Raw genomic sequence first — 11,187 nt, forward strand, 5'->3', positions numbered from 1 at the left:
CAGGAGAGTCAATGCAGGTGAGTCGAAGCAGGAGAGTCGAAGCAGGAGAGTCGAAGCAGGAGAGTCGAAGCAGGAGAGTCGAAGCAGGCGAGTCGAAGCTGGAGTGTCGATGCTAGAGTGTCGATGCTGGAGTGTCGATGCAGGAGTGTCGATGCAGGAGTGTCGATGCAGGAGTGTCGATGCAGGAGTGTCGATGCAGGAGTCCAACAGCAGGTGAGTCAAAGCAGGTGAGTCAAAGCAGGTGAGTCAAAGCAGGAGAGGCAAAGCAGGAATCTAACAGCAGGAGAGTCAAAGCAGGAGATTTAATGCAGGAGAGTCAATGCAGGAGTCTAACAGCAGGAGAGTCAATGCAGGAGACTTAATGCAGGAGTCTAACAGCAGGAACGTCAATGCAGGAGAGTTAATGCAGGGGAGTCAAAGCAGGAGTCTAACAGACGAAGAGTCAAAGCAGGAGAGTCAAAGCAGGAGAGTCAAAGCAGGAGAGTCAAAGCAATGGAGTCAAAGCAGGTGAGCCAATGCAGGTGAGCCAATGCAGGAGAGTCAATGCAGGAGAGTCAATGCAGGAGAGTCAAAGCAGGAGAGTCAATGCAGGAGAGCCAATGCAGGAGAGTCAATGCAGGAGAGTCAATGCAGGAGAGTCAAAGCAGGAGAGTCAAAGAAGGAGAGTCAAAGCAGGAGAGTCAAAGCAGGAGTCCAAAAGCAGGTCAGTCAATGCAGGAGAGGCAATGCAGGAGAGTCAATGCAGGAGACTCAATGCAGGAGAATCAAAGCAGGGAAGTCAAAACAGGGCAGTCAAAGCAGGGGAGTCAAAGCAGGGGAGTCAAAGCAGGGGAGTCAAAGCAGGGGAGTCAAAGCAGGGGAGTCAATGCAGGGGAGCAAATGCAGGAGTCTAACAGCAGGAGAGTCAATGCAGGAGAGTTAATGGAGGAGAGTCAAAGCAGGAGATTCAATGCAGGATAGTCAAAGCAGGAGTCTAACAGCATGAGAGTCAAAGCAGGAGTCGAACAGCAGGAGAGTCAAAGCAGGAGTCAAAGGAGGAGAGTCAATGCAGGAGTGTTACAGCACGTGTGTCAAAGCAGGAGAGTCAAAGCAGGAGTGGCAAAGCAGGAGTCTAACAGCAGGAGAGTCAAAGCAGGAGTCTAACAGCAGGAGAGTCAAAGCAGGTGTCTAACAGCAGGAGAGTCAAAGCAGGAGTCTAACAGCAGGAGAGTCAAAGCAGGAGAGTCAATGCAGGGGAGTCAATGCAGGGGAGTCAATGCAGGAGAGTCAATGCAGGAGAGTCGATGCAGGAGAGTCGATGCAGGAGAGTCGATGCAGGAGAGTCGATGCAGGAGAGTCGAAGCAGGAGAGTCGATGCAGGAGAGTCGATGCAGGAGAGTCGATGCAGGAGAGTCGATGCAGGAGAGTCGATGCAGGAGAGACGATGCAGGAGAGACGATGCAGGAGAGTCGATGCAGGTGAGTCAAAGCAGGGGAGTCAAAGCAGGAGAGTCAAAGAAGGAGAGTCAAAGCAGGAGTCCAAAAGCAGGTCAGTCAATGCAGGAGAGGCAATGCAGGAGAGTCAATGCAGGAGAATCAAAGCAGGAGAATCAAAGCAGGGAAGTCAAAACAGGGCAGGCAAAGCAGGGGAGTCAAAGCAGGGGAGTCAAAGCAGGGGAGTCAAAGCAGGGGAGTCAATGCAGGGGAGTCATAGCAGGGGAGTAAATGCAGGGGTCTAACAGCAGGAGAGTCAAAGCAGGAGGGTCAAAGCAGGGAATTCAATGCAGGGGAGTCAATGCAAGAGTCAAACAGCAGGAGACTCAATGCAGGAGAGGTAAAGCAGGTGAGTCAATGCAGCAGAGTCATAGCAGGGGAGTCGATGCAGGAGAGTCGATGCAGGAGAGTCGATGCAGGAGATTCGATGCAGGAGAGACGATGCAGGAGATTCGATGCAGGGGAGTCAAAGCAGGAGAGTCAAAGCAGGAGAGTCAAAGCAGGAGAGTCAAAGCAGGGGAGTCGATGCAGGGGAGTCGATGCAGGTGAGTCGATGCAGGTGAGTCGATGCAGGTGAGTCGATGCAGGTGAGTCGATGCAGGTGAGTCGATGCAGGAGAGTCGATGCAGGAGAGTCGATGCAGGAGAGTCGATGCAGGAGAGTCGATGCAGGAGAGTCGATGCAGGAGTCTAACAGCAGGAGAGTCAAAGCAGGAGAGTCAATGCAGGAGAGTCAAAGCAGGAGAGTCAAAGCAGGAGAGTCAAAGCAGGAGAGTCAAAGCAGGAGAGTCAGAAGCAGGTGTCTAACAGCAGGAGAGTCGATGCAGGAGTATCAATGCAGGAGAGGCAAAGCAGGAATCTAACAGCAGGAGAGTCAAAGCAGGAGAGTCAATGCAGGAGAGTCAATGCAGGAGAGTCAATGCAGGAGAGTCAAAGCAGGAGAGTCAAAGCAGGAGAGTCAAAGCAGGAGAGTCAAAGCAGGAGAGTCAAAGCAGGTGTCTAACAGCAGGAGAGTCAATGCAGGAGAGTCCATGCAGGAGAGTCAATGCAGGAGAGTCAATGCAGGAGTCTAACAGCAGGAGAGTCAAAGCAGGAGAGTCAAAGCAGGAGAGTCAAAGCAGGAGAGTCAAAGCAGGAGAGTCAAAGCAGGAGAGTCAATGGAGGAGTGTCGATGCAGGAGTGTCGATGCAGGAGTGTCGATGCAGGAGTGTCGATGCAGGAGTGTCGATGCAGGAGTGTCGATGCAGGAGAGTCGATGCAGGAGAGTCGATGCAGGAGAGTCGATGCAGGTGAGTCGAAGCAGGAGAGTCGAAGCAGGAGAGTCGAAGCAGGAGAGTCGAAGCAGGAGAGTCGAAGCAGGAGAGTCGAAGCAGGCGAGTCGAAGCAGGCGAGTCGAAGCTGGAGTGTCGATGCTGGAGTGTCGATGCAGGAGTGTCGATGCAGGAGTGTCGATGCAGGAGTCCAACAGCAGGTGAGTCAAAGCAGGTGAGTCAAAGCAGGAGAGGCAAAGCAGGAATCTAACAGCAGGAGAGTCAAAGCAGGAGATTTAATGCAGGAGAGTCAATGCAGGAGTCTAACAGCAGGAGAGTCAATGCAGGAGACTTAATGCAGGAGTCTAACAGCAGGAACGTCAATGCAGGAGAGTTAATGCAGGGGAGTCAAAGCAGGAGTCTAACAGCAGGAGAGTCAATGCAGGAGAGTCCATGCAGGAGAGTCAATGCAGGAGAGTCAATGCAGGAGTCTAACAGCAGGAGAGTCAAAGCAGGAGAGTCAAAGCAGGAGAGTCACAGCAGGAGAGTCAAAGCAGGAGAGTCAAAGCAATGGAGTCAAAGCAGGAGAGCCAATGCAGGAGAGCCAATGCAGGAGAGCCGATGCAGGAGAGTCGATGCAGGAGAGTCGATGCAGGAGACTAACAGCAGGAGAGTCAAAGCAGGAATCTAACAGCACGAGAGTCAAAGCAGGAGAGTCAATGCAGGAGTTTAAGAGCAGGAGAGTCAAAGCAGGTGTCTAACAGCAGGAGTGTCAAAGCAGGAGCCTAACAGCAGGAGAGTCAAAGCAGGTGTCTAACAGCAGGAGAGTCAAAGCAGGAGTTTAACAGCAGGAGAGTCAATGCAGGAGAGTTAATGCAGGATAGTCAAAGCAGGAGTCTAACAGCATGAGAGTCAAAGCAGGAGTCGAACAGCAGGAAAGTCAAAGCAGGAGAGTCAAAGCAGGAGTCAAAGGAGGAGAGTCAATGCAGGAGTGTTACAGCACGTGTGTCAAAGCAGGAGAGTCAAAGCAGGAGAGTCAAAGCAGGAGTGGCAAAGCAGGTGTCTAACAGCAGGAGAGTCAAAGCAGGAGTCTAACAGCAGGAGAGTCAAAGCAGGAGTCTAACAGCAGGAGAGTCAAAGCAGGAGAGTCAATGCAGGGGAGTCGATGCAGGAGAGTCGATGCAGGAGAGTCGATGCAGGAGAGTCGATGCAGGAGAGTCGATGCAGGAGAGTCGATGCAGGAGAGTCGATGCAGGAGAGTCGATGCAGGAGAGTCGATGCAGGAGAGACGATGCAGGAGAGACGATGCAGGAGAGACGATGCAGGAGAGACGATGCAGGAGAGACGATGCAGGAGAGACGATGCAGGAGAGACGATGCAGGAGAGACGATGCAGGAGAGTCGATGCAGGTGAGTCAAAGCAGGGGAGTCAAAGCAGGAGAGTCAAAGAAGGAGAGTCAAAGCAGGAGAGTCAAAGCAGGAGTCCAAAAGCAGGTCAGTCAATGCAGGAGAGGCAATGCAGGAGAGTCAATGCAGGAGAATCAATGCAGGAGAATCAAAGCAGGAGAATCAAAGCAGGGAAGTCAAAACAGGGCAGTCAAAGCAGGGGAGTCAAAGCAGGGGAGTCAAAGCAGGGGAGTCAATGCAGGGGAGTCAATGCAGGGGAGTCAATGCAGGAGAGTCAATGCAGGAGAATCAATGCAGGAGAATCAAAGCAGGGAAGTTTAAACAGGGCAGTCAAAGCAGGGGAGTCAAAGCAGGGGAGTCAAAGCAGGGGAGTCAAAGCAGGGGAGTCAAAGCAGGGGAGTCAAAGCAGGGGAGTCAATGCAGGGGAGTCATAGCAGGGGAGTAAATGCAGGGGTCTAACAGCAGGAGAGTCAAAGCAGGAGGGTCAAAGCAGGGGAGTCAAAGCAGGGGAGTCAAAGCAGGAGAGGTAAAGCAGGTGAGTCAATGCAGGAGAGTCATAGCAGGGGAGTCGATGCAGGAGAGTCGATGCAGGAGAGTCGATGCAGGAGAGTCGATGCAGGAGAGTCGATGCAGGAGAGACGATGCAGGAGAGACGATGCAGGGGAGTCAAAGCAGGAGAGTCAAAGCAGGAGAGGCAAAGCAGGAGAGTCTAACAGCAGGAGAGTCTAACAGCAGGAGAGTCTAACAGCAGGAGAGTCTAACAGCAGGAGAGTCTAACAGCAGGAGAGTCTAACAGCAGGAGAGTCAAAGCAGGAGAGTCAAAGCAATGGAGTCAAAGCAGGTGAGCCAATGCAGGTGAGCCAATGCAGGAGAGTCAATGCAGGAGAGTCAGTGCAGGAGAGTCAATGCAGGAGAGTCAATGCAGGAGAGTCAATGCAGGAGAGTCAATGCAGGAGAGTCAAAGCAGGAGAGTCAAAGCAGGAGAGTCAATGCAGGAGAGTCAATGCAGGAGAGTCAATGCAGGAGAGTCAATGCAGGAGAGTCAATGCAGGAGAGTCAATGCAGGAGAGTTAATGCAGGAGAGTCAATGCAGGAGAGTCAATGCAGGAGAGTCAAAGCAGGAGTCTAACAGCAGGAGAGTCAAAGCAGGAGTCAAAGGAGGCGAGTCAGTGCAGGAGTCTTGCAGCACGAGTGTCAAAGCAGGAGAGTCAAAGCAGGAGTGTCAAAGCAGGTGTTCTAACAGCAGGAGAGTCAAAGCAGGAGTCTAACAGCAGGAGAGTCAAAGCAGGAGTCAAAAGAGGAGAGTCAATGCAGGAGTCTTACAGCACGAGTGTCAAAGCAGGAGAGTCAAAGCAGGTGTCTAACAGCAGGAGAGTTAAAGCAGGAGTCTAACAGCAGAAGAGTCAATGCAGGCGAGTCAATGCAGCCGAGTTAATGCAGGAGAGTCAAAGCAGGAGTCGAACAGCAGGAGAGTTAATGCAGGAGAGTTAATGCAGGAGAGTCAGAGCAGGCGAGTCAATGCAGGTGAGTCAAAGCAGGAGTCTAACAGCATGAGAGTCAAAGCAGGAGAGTCAAAGCAGGAGAGTCAAAGCAGGAGAGTCAAAGCAGGAGAGTCAAAGCAGGAGAGTCAATGCAGGAAAGTCAATGAGGGAGAGTCAATGCAGGAGAGTCAATGCAGGAGAGTCAATGCAGGAGTCTAACAGCAGTAGAGTCAAAGCAGGAGAGTCAAAGCAGGAGAGTCAAAGCAGGAGAGTCAAAGCAGGAGTCTAACAGCAGGAGAGTCAAAGCAGGAGAGTTAATGCAGGAGTCTAACAGCAGGAGAGTCAAAGCAGGAGTGTCGATGCAGGAGTGTCGATGCAGGAGTGTCGATGCAGGAGTGTCGATGCAGGAGTGTCGATGCAGGAGTGTCGATGCAGGAGTGTCGATGCAGGAGAGTCAATGCAGGAGAGTCAAAACAGGGGAGTTAATGCAGGAGTGTCAATGCAGGAGAGTTAATGCAGGAGAGTCAAAGCAGGAGAGTCAAAGCAGGAGAGTCAATGCAGGAGAGTCAATGCAGGAGAGTCAATGCAGGAGAGTCAATGCAGGAGAGTCAATGCAGGAGAGTCAATGCAGGAGTCTAACAACAGGAGAGTCAAAGCAGGAGTCTAACAACAGGAGAGTCAAAGCCTCAGAGTTAATGCAGGAGAGTCAAAGCTGGAGTGTCGATGCAGGAGTGTCGATGCAGGAGTGTCGATGCAGGAGTGTCGATGCAGGAGTGTCGATGCAGGAGTGTCGATGCAGGAGTGTCGATGCAGGAGTGTCGATGCAGGAGTGTCGATGCAGGAGTCTAACAGCAGCAGAGTCAAATCAGGAGAGTCAAAGCAGGAGAGTCAAAGCAGGAGAGTCAAAGCAGGAGAGTCAATGCAGGTGAGTCAATGCAGGTGAGTCAATGCAGGTGAGTCAATGCAGGTGAGTCAAAGCAGGAGTGTCAAAGCAGGAGAGGCAAAGCAGGAATCTAACAGCAGGAGAGTCAAAGCAGGAGATTTAATGCAGGAGTCTAACAGCAGGAAAGTCAATGCAGGAGAGTTAATGCAGGAGAGTCAAAGCAGTAGTCTGACAGCAGGAGAGTCAAAGCAGGAGAGTCAAAGCAGGAGAGTCAATGCAGGAGAGTCAAAGCAGGAGAGCCAATGCAGGAGAGCCAATGCAGGAGAGTCAATGCAGGAGAGTCAAAGCAGGAGTATAACAGCAGGAGAGTCAAAGCAGGAGTCTAACAGCAGGAGAGTCAAAGCAGGAGAGTTAATGCAGGAGTCTAACAGCAGGAGAGTCAAAGCAGGAATCTAACAGCACGAGAGTCAAAGCAGGAGAGTCAATGCAGGAGTCTAAGAGCTGGAGAGTCAAAGCAGGAATCTAACAGCACGAGTGTCAAAGCAGGAGAGTCACAGCAGGAGAGTCAAAGCAGGTGTCTAACAGCAGGAGAGTCAAAGCAGGAGTCTAACAGCAGGAAAGTCAAAGCAGGAGTCTAACAGCAGGAGAGTCAAAGCAGGTGTCTAACAGCAGGAGAGTCAAAGCAGGAGTCTAACAGCAGGAGAGTCAATGCAGGAGAGTTAATGCAGGGGAGTCAAAGCAGGAGTCTAACAGCAGGAGAGTCAATGCAGGAGAGTTAATGGAGCAGAGTCAAAGCAGGAGATTCAATGCAGGATAGTCAAAGCAGGAGTCGAACAGCAGGAGAGTCAAAGCAGGAGTCAAAGGAGGAGAGTCAATGCAGGAGTGTTACAGCACGAGTGTCAAAGCAGGAGAGTCAAAGCAGGAGTGGCAAAGCAGGTGTCTAACAGCAGGAGAGTCAAAGCAGGAGTCTAACAGCAGGAGAGTCAAAGCAGGTGTCCAACAGCAGGAGAGTCAAAGCGGGAGTCTAACAGCAGGAGAGTCAAAGCAGGAGAGTTAATGCAGGGGAGTCAATGCAGGAGAGTCAATGCAGGAGAGTCAATGCAGGAGAGTCAATGCAGGAGAGTCAATGCAGGAGAGTCAATGCAGGAGAGTCAAAGCAGGAGAGTCAAAGCAGGAGAGTCAAAGCAGGAGAGTCAAAGCAGGAGAGTCAAAGCAGGAGAGTCAAAGCAGGAGAGTCAAAGCAGGAGAGTCAATGCAGGAGAGTCAATGCAGGAGAGTCAATACAGGAGAGTCAATGCAGGAGAGTCAAAGCAGGAGTCTTACAGCACGAGTGTCAAAGCAGGAGAGTCAAAGCAGGAGTGTCAAAGCAGGAGTCTAACAGCAGGACATTCAATGCAGGAGAGTCAATGCAGGAGAGTCAAAGCAGGAGAGTCAAAGCAGGAGAGTCAAAGCAGGAGAGTCAAAGCAGGAGAGTCAAAGCAGGAGAGTCAAAGCAGGAGAGTCAATGCAGGAGAGTCAATACAGGAGAGTCAATACAGGAGAGTCAATGCAGGAGACTCAATGCAGGAGAGTCAATGCAGGAGAGTCAATGCAGGAGAGTCAATGCAGGAGAGTCAAAGCAGGAGTCTTACAGCACGAGTGTCAAAGCAGGAGAGTCAAAGCAGGAGTGTCAAAGCAGGAGTCTAACAGCAGGACATTCAATGCAGGAGAGTCAATGCAGGAGAGTCAAAGGAGGCGAGTCAATGCAGGAGTCTTACAGCACGAGTGTCAAAGCAGGAGAGTCAAAGCAGGAGTGTCAAAGAAGGTGTCTAACAGCAGGAGAGTCAAAGCAGGAGAGTCAATGCAGGAGAGTCAAAGCATGAGTGTCGCAGCAGGAGTGTCGCAGCAGGAGTGTCGCAGCAGGAGTGTCGCAGCAGGAGTGTCGCAGCAGGAGTGTCGTTGCAGGAGTGTCGAAGCAGGAGTGTCGAAGCAGGAGTGTCGGTGCAGGAGTGTCGGTGCAGGAGTGTCGATGCAGGAGTGTCGATGCAGGAGTGTCGATGCAGGAGTGTCGATGCAGGAGTGTCGATGCAGGAGAGTCAATGCAGGAGAGTTAATGCAGGAGAGTAAAAGCAGGAGAGTAAAAGCAGGAGAGTCAATGCAGGATTCTAACAGCAGGAGAGTCAAAGCAGGAATCTAACAGCATGAGAGTCAAAACAGGAGAGTCAAAGCAGGAGAGTCAAAGCAGGAGAGTCAAAGCAGGAGAGTCAATGCAGGAGTCTGACAGCAGGAGAGTCAAAGCAGGACTCGAACAGCAGGAGAGTCAATGCAGGAGAGTCAATGCAGGAGAGTCAAAGCAGGAGAGTCAAAGCAGGAGAGTCAAAGCAGGAGATTCAATGCAGGAGAGTCAATGCAGGAGAGTCAATGCAGGAGAGTCAATGCAGGAGAGTCAATGCAGGAGAGTCAATGCAGGAGAGTCAAAGCAGGAGAGTCAAAGCAGGAGTGTCAAAGCAGGAGTGTCAAAGCAGGAGTCTAACAGCAGGAGAGTCAATGCAGGAGAGTCAATGCAGGAGAGTCAAAGGAGGCGAGTCAATGCAGGAGTCTTACAGCACGAGTGTAAAAGCAGGAGAGTCAAAGCAGGAGTGTCAAGGCAGGTGTCTAACAGCAGGAGAGTCAAAGCAGGAGAGTCAAAGCAGGAGTCAAAGGAGGAGAGTCAATGCAGGAGTGTTACAGCACGAGTGTCAAAGCAGGAGAGTCAAAGCAGGAGTGTCAAAGAAGGTGTCTAACAGCAGGAGAGTCAAAGCAGGAGTCTAACAGCAGGAGAGTCAAAGCAGGAGTCTAACAGCAGGAGAGTCAAAGCAGGAGTCTAACAGCAGGAGATTCAATGCAGGCGAGTTAATGCAGGAGAGTCAAAGGAGGAGTCAAAATGCACGAGAGTCAGAGCAGGAGAGTCGATGCAGGAGAGTCAAAGCAGGAGTCCAACAGCAGGAGAGTCAAAGGAGGTGCCTAACAGCAGGAGAGTCAAAGCAGGAGTCTAACAGCAGGAGTCTAACAGCAGGAGTCTAACAGCAGGAGTCTAACAGCAGGAGTCTAACAGCAGGAGAGTCAAAGCAGGAGAGTCAAAGAAGGAGAGTCAAAGCAGGAGAGTCAAAGCAGGAGAGTCAATGCAGGAGAGTCAATGCAGGAGAGTCAATGCAGGAGAGTCAATGCAGGTGTCTCACAGCGGGAGAATCAAAGCGGGAGAGTCAATGCGGGAGAGTCAATGCGGGAGAGTCAATGCAGGAGAGTCAATGCAGGAGTCTAACAGCAGGAGAGTCAAAGCAGGAGAGTCAAAGCAGGAGAGTCAAAGCAGGAGTCTAACAGCAGGAGAGTCAAAGCAGGAGACTAACAGCAGGAGAGTCAAAGCAGGAGTGTCGATGCAGGAGTGTCGATGCAGGAGTGTCGATGCAGGAGTGTCGATGCAGGAGTGTCGATGCAGGAGTGTCGATGCAGGAGTGTCGATGCAGGAGTGTCGATGCAGGAGAGTCAATGCAGGAGAGTCAAAACAGGGGAGTTAATGCAGGAGTGTCAATGCAGGAGAGTTAATGCAGGAGAGTCAAAGCAGGAGAGTCAAAGCAGGAGAGTCAAAGCAGGAGAGTCAAAGCAGGAGAGTCAAAGCAGGAGAGTCAAAGCAGGAGAGTCAAATCAGGAGAGTCAAAGCAGGAGAGTCAAAGCAGGAGAGTCAAAGCAGGAGAGTCAAAGCAGGAGAGTCAATGCAGGAGAGTCAATGCAGGAGTCTTACAGCACGAGTGTCAAAGTAGGAGAGTCAAAGCAGGAGTGTCAAAGCAGGAGTCTAACAGCAGGAGAGTCAATGCAGGAGAGTCAAAGGAGGCGAGTCAATGCAGGAGTCTTACAGCACGAGTGTCAAAGCAGGAGAGTCAAAGCAGGAGTGTCAAGGCAGGTGTCTAACAGCAGGAGAGTCAAAGCAGGAGTCTAACAGCAGGAGAGTCAAAGCAGGAGTCAAAGGAGGAGAGTCAATGCAGGAGTCTAACAGCAGGAGAGTCAATGCAGGAGAGTCAATGCAGGAGAGTCAAAGGAGGCGAGTCAATGCAGGAGTCTTACAGCACGAGTGTCAAAGCAGGAGAGTCAAAGCAGGAGTGTCAAGGCAGGTGTCTAACAGCAGGAGAGTCAAAGCAGGTGTCTAACAGCAGGAGATTCAATGCAGGCGAGTCAATGCAGGAGAGTTCATGCAGGAGAGTCAAAGGAGGAGTCCAAATGCACGAGAGTCAGAGCAGGAGAGTCGATGCAGGAGAGTCAAAGGAGGTGTCTAACAGCAGGAGAGTCAAAGCAGGAGTCTAACAGCAGGAGTCTAACAGCAGGAGTCTAACAGCAGGAGTCTAACAGCAGGAGAGTCAAAGCAGGAGAGTCAAAGCAGGAGAGTCAAAGCAGGAGAGTCAAAGCAGGAGAGTCAATGCAGGAGAGTCAATGCAGGAGAGTCAATGCAGGTGTCTCACAGCGGGAGAGTCAAAGCGGGAGAGTCAAAGCGGGAGGGTCAATGCAGGAGAGTCAATGCAGGAGAGTCAATGCAGGAGTCTAACAGCAGTAGAGTCAAAGCAGGAGAGTCAAAGCAGCAGAGTCAAAGCAGGAGAGTCAAAGCAGGAGTCTAACCGCAGGAGAGTCAAAGCAGGAGAGTTAATGCAGGAGACTAACAGCAGGAGTGTCGATGCAGGAGTGTCGATGC

The sequence above is a fragment of the Heterodontus francisci genome, unplaced genomic scaffold (genome assembly GCF_036365525.1).
Source record: "Heterodontus francisci isolate sHetFra1 unplaced genomic scaffold, sHetFra1.hap1 HAP1_SCAFFOLD_638, whole genome shotgun sequence".
Classification (NCBI taxonomy): Eukaryota; Metazoa; Chordata; class Chondrichthyes; order Heterodontiformes; family Heterodontidae; genus Heterodontus; species Heterodontus francisci.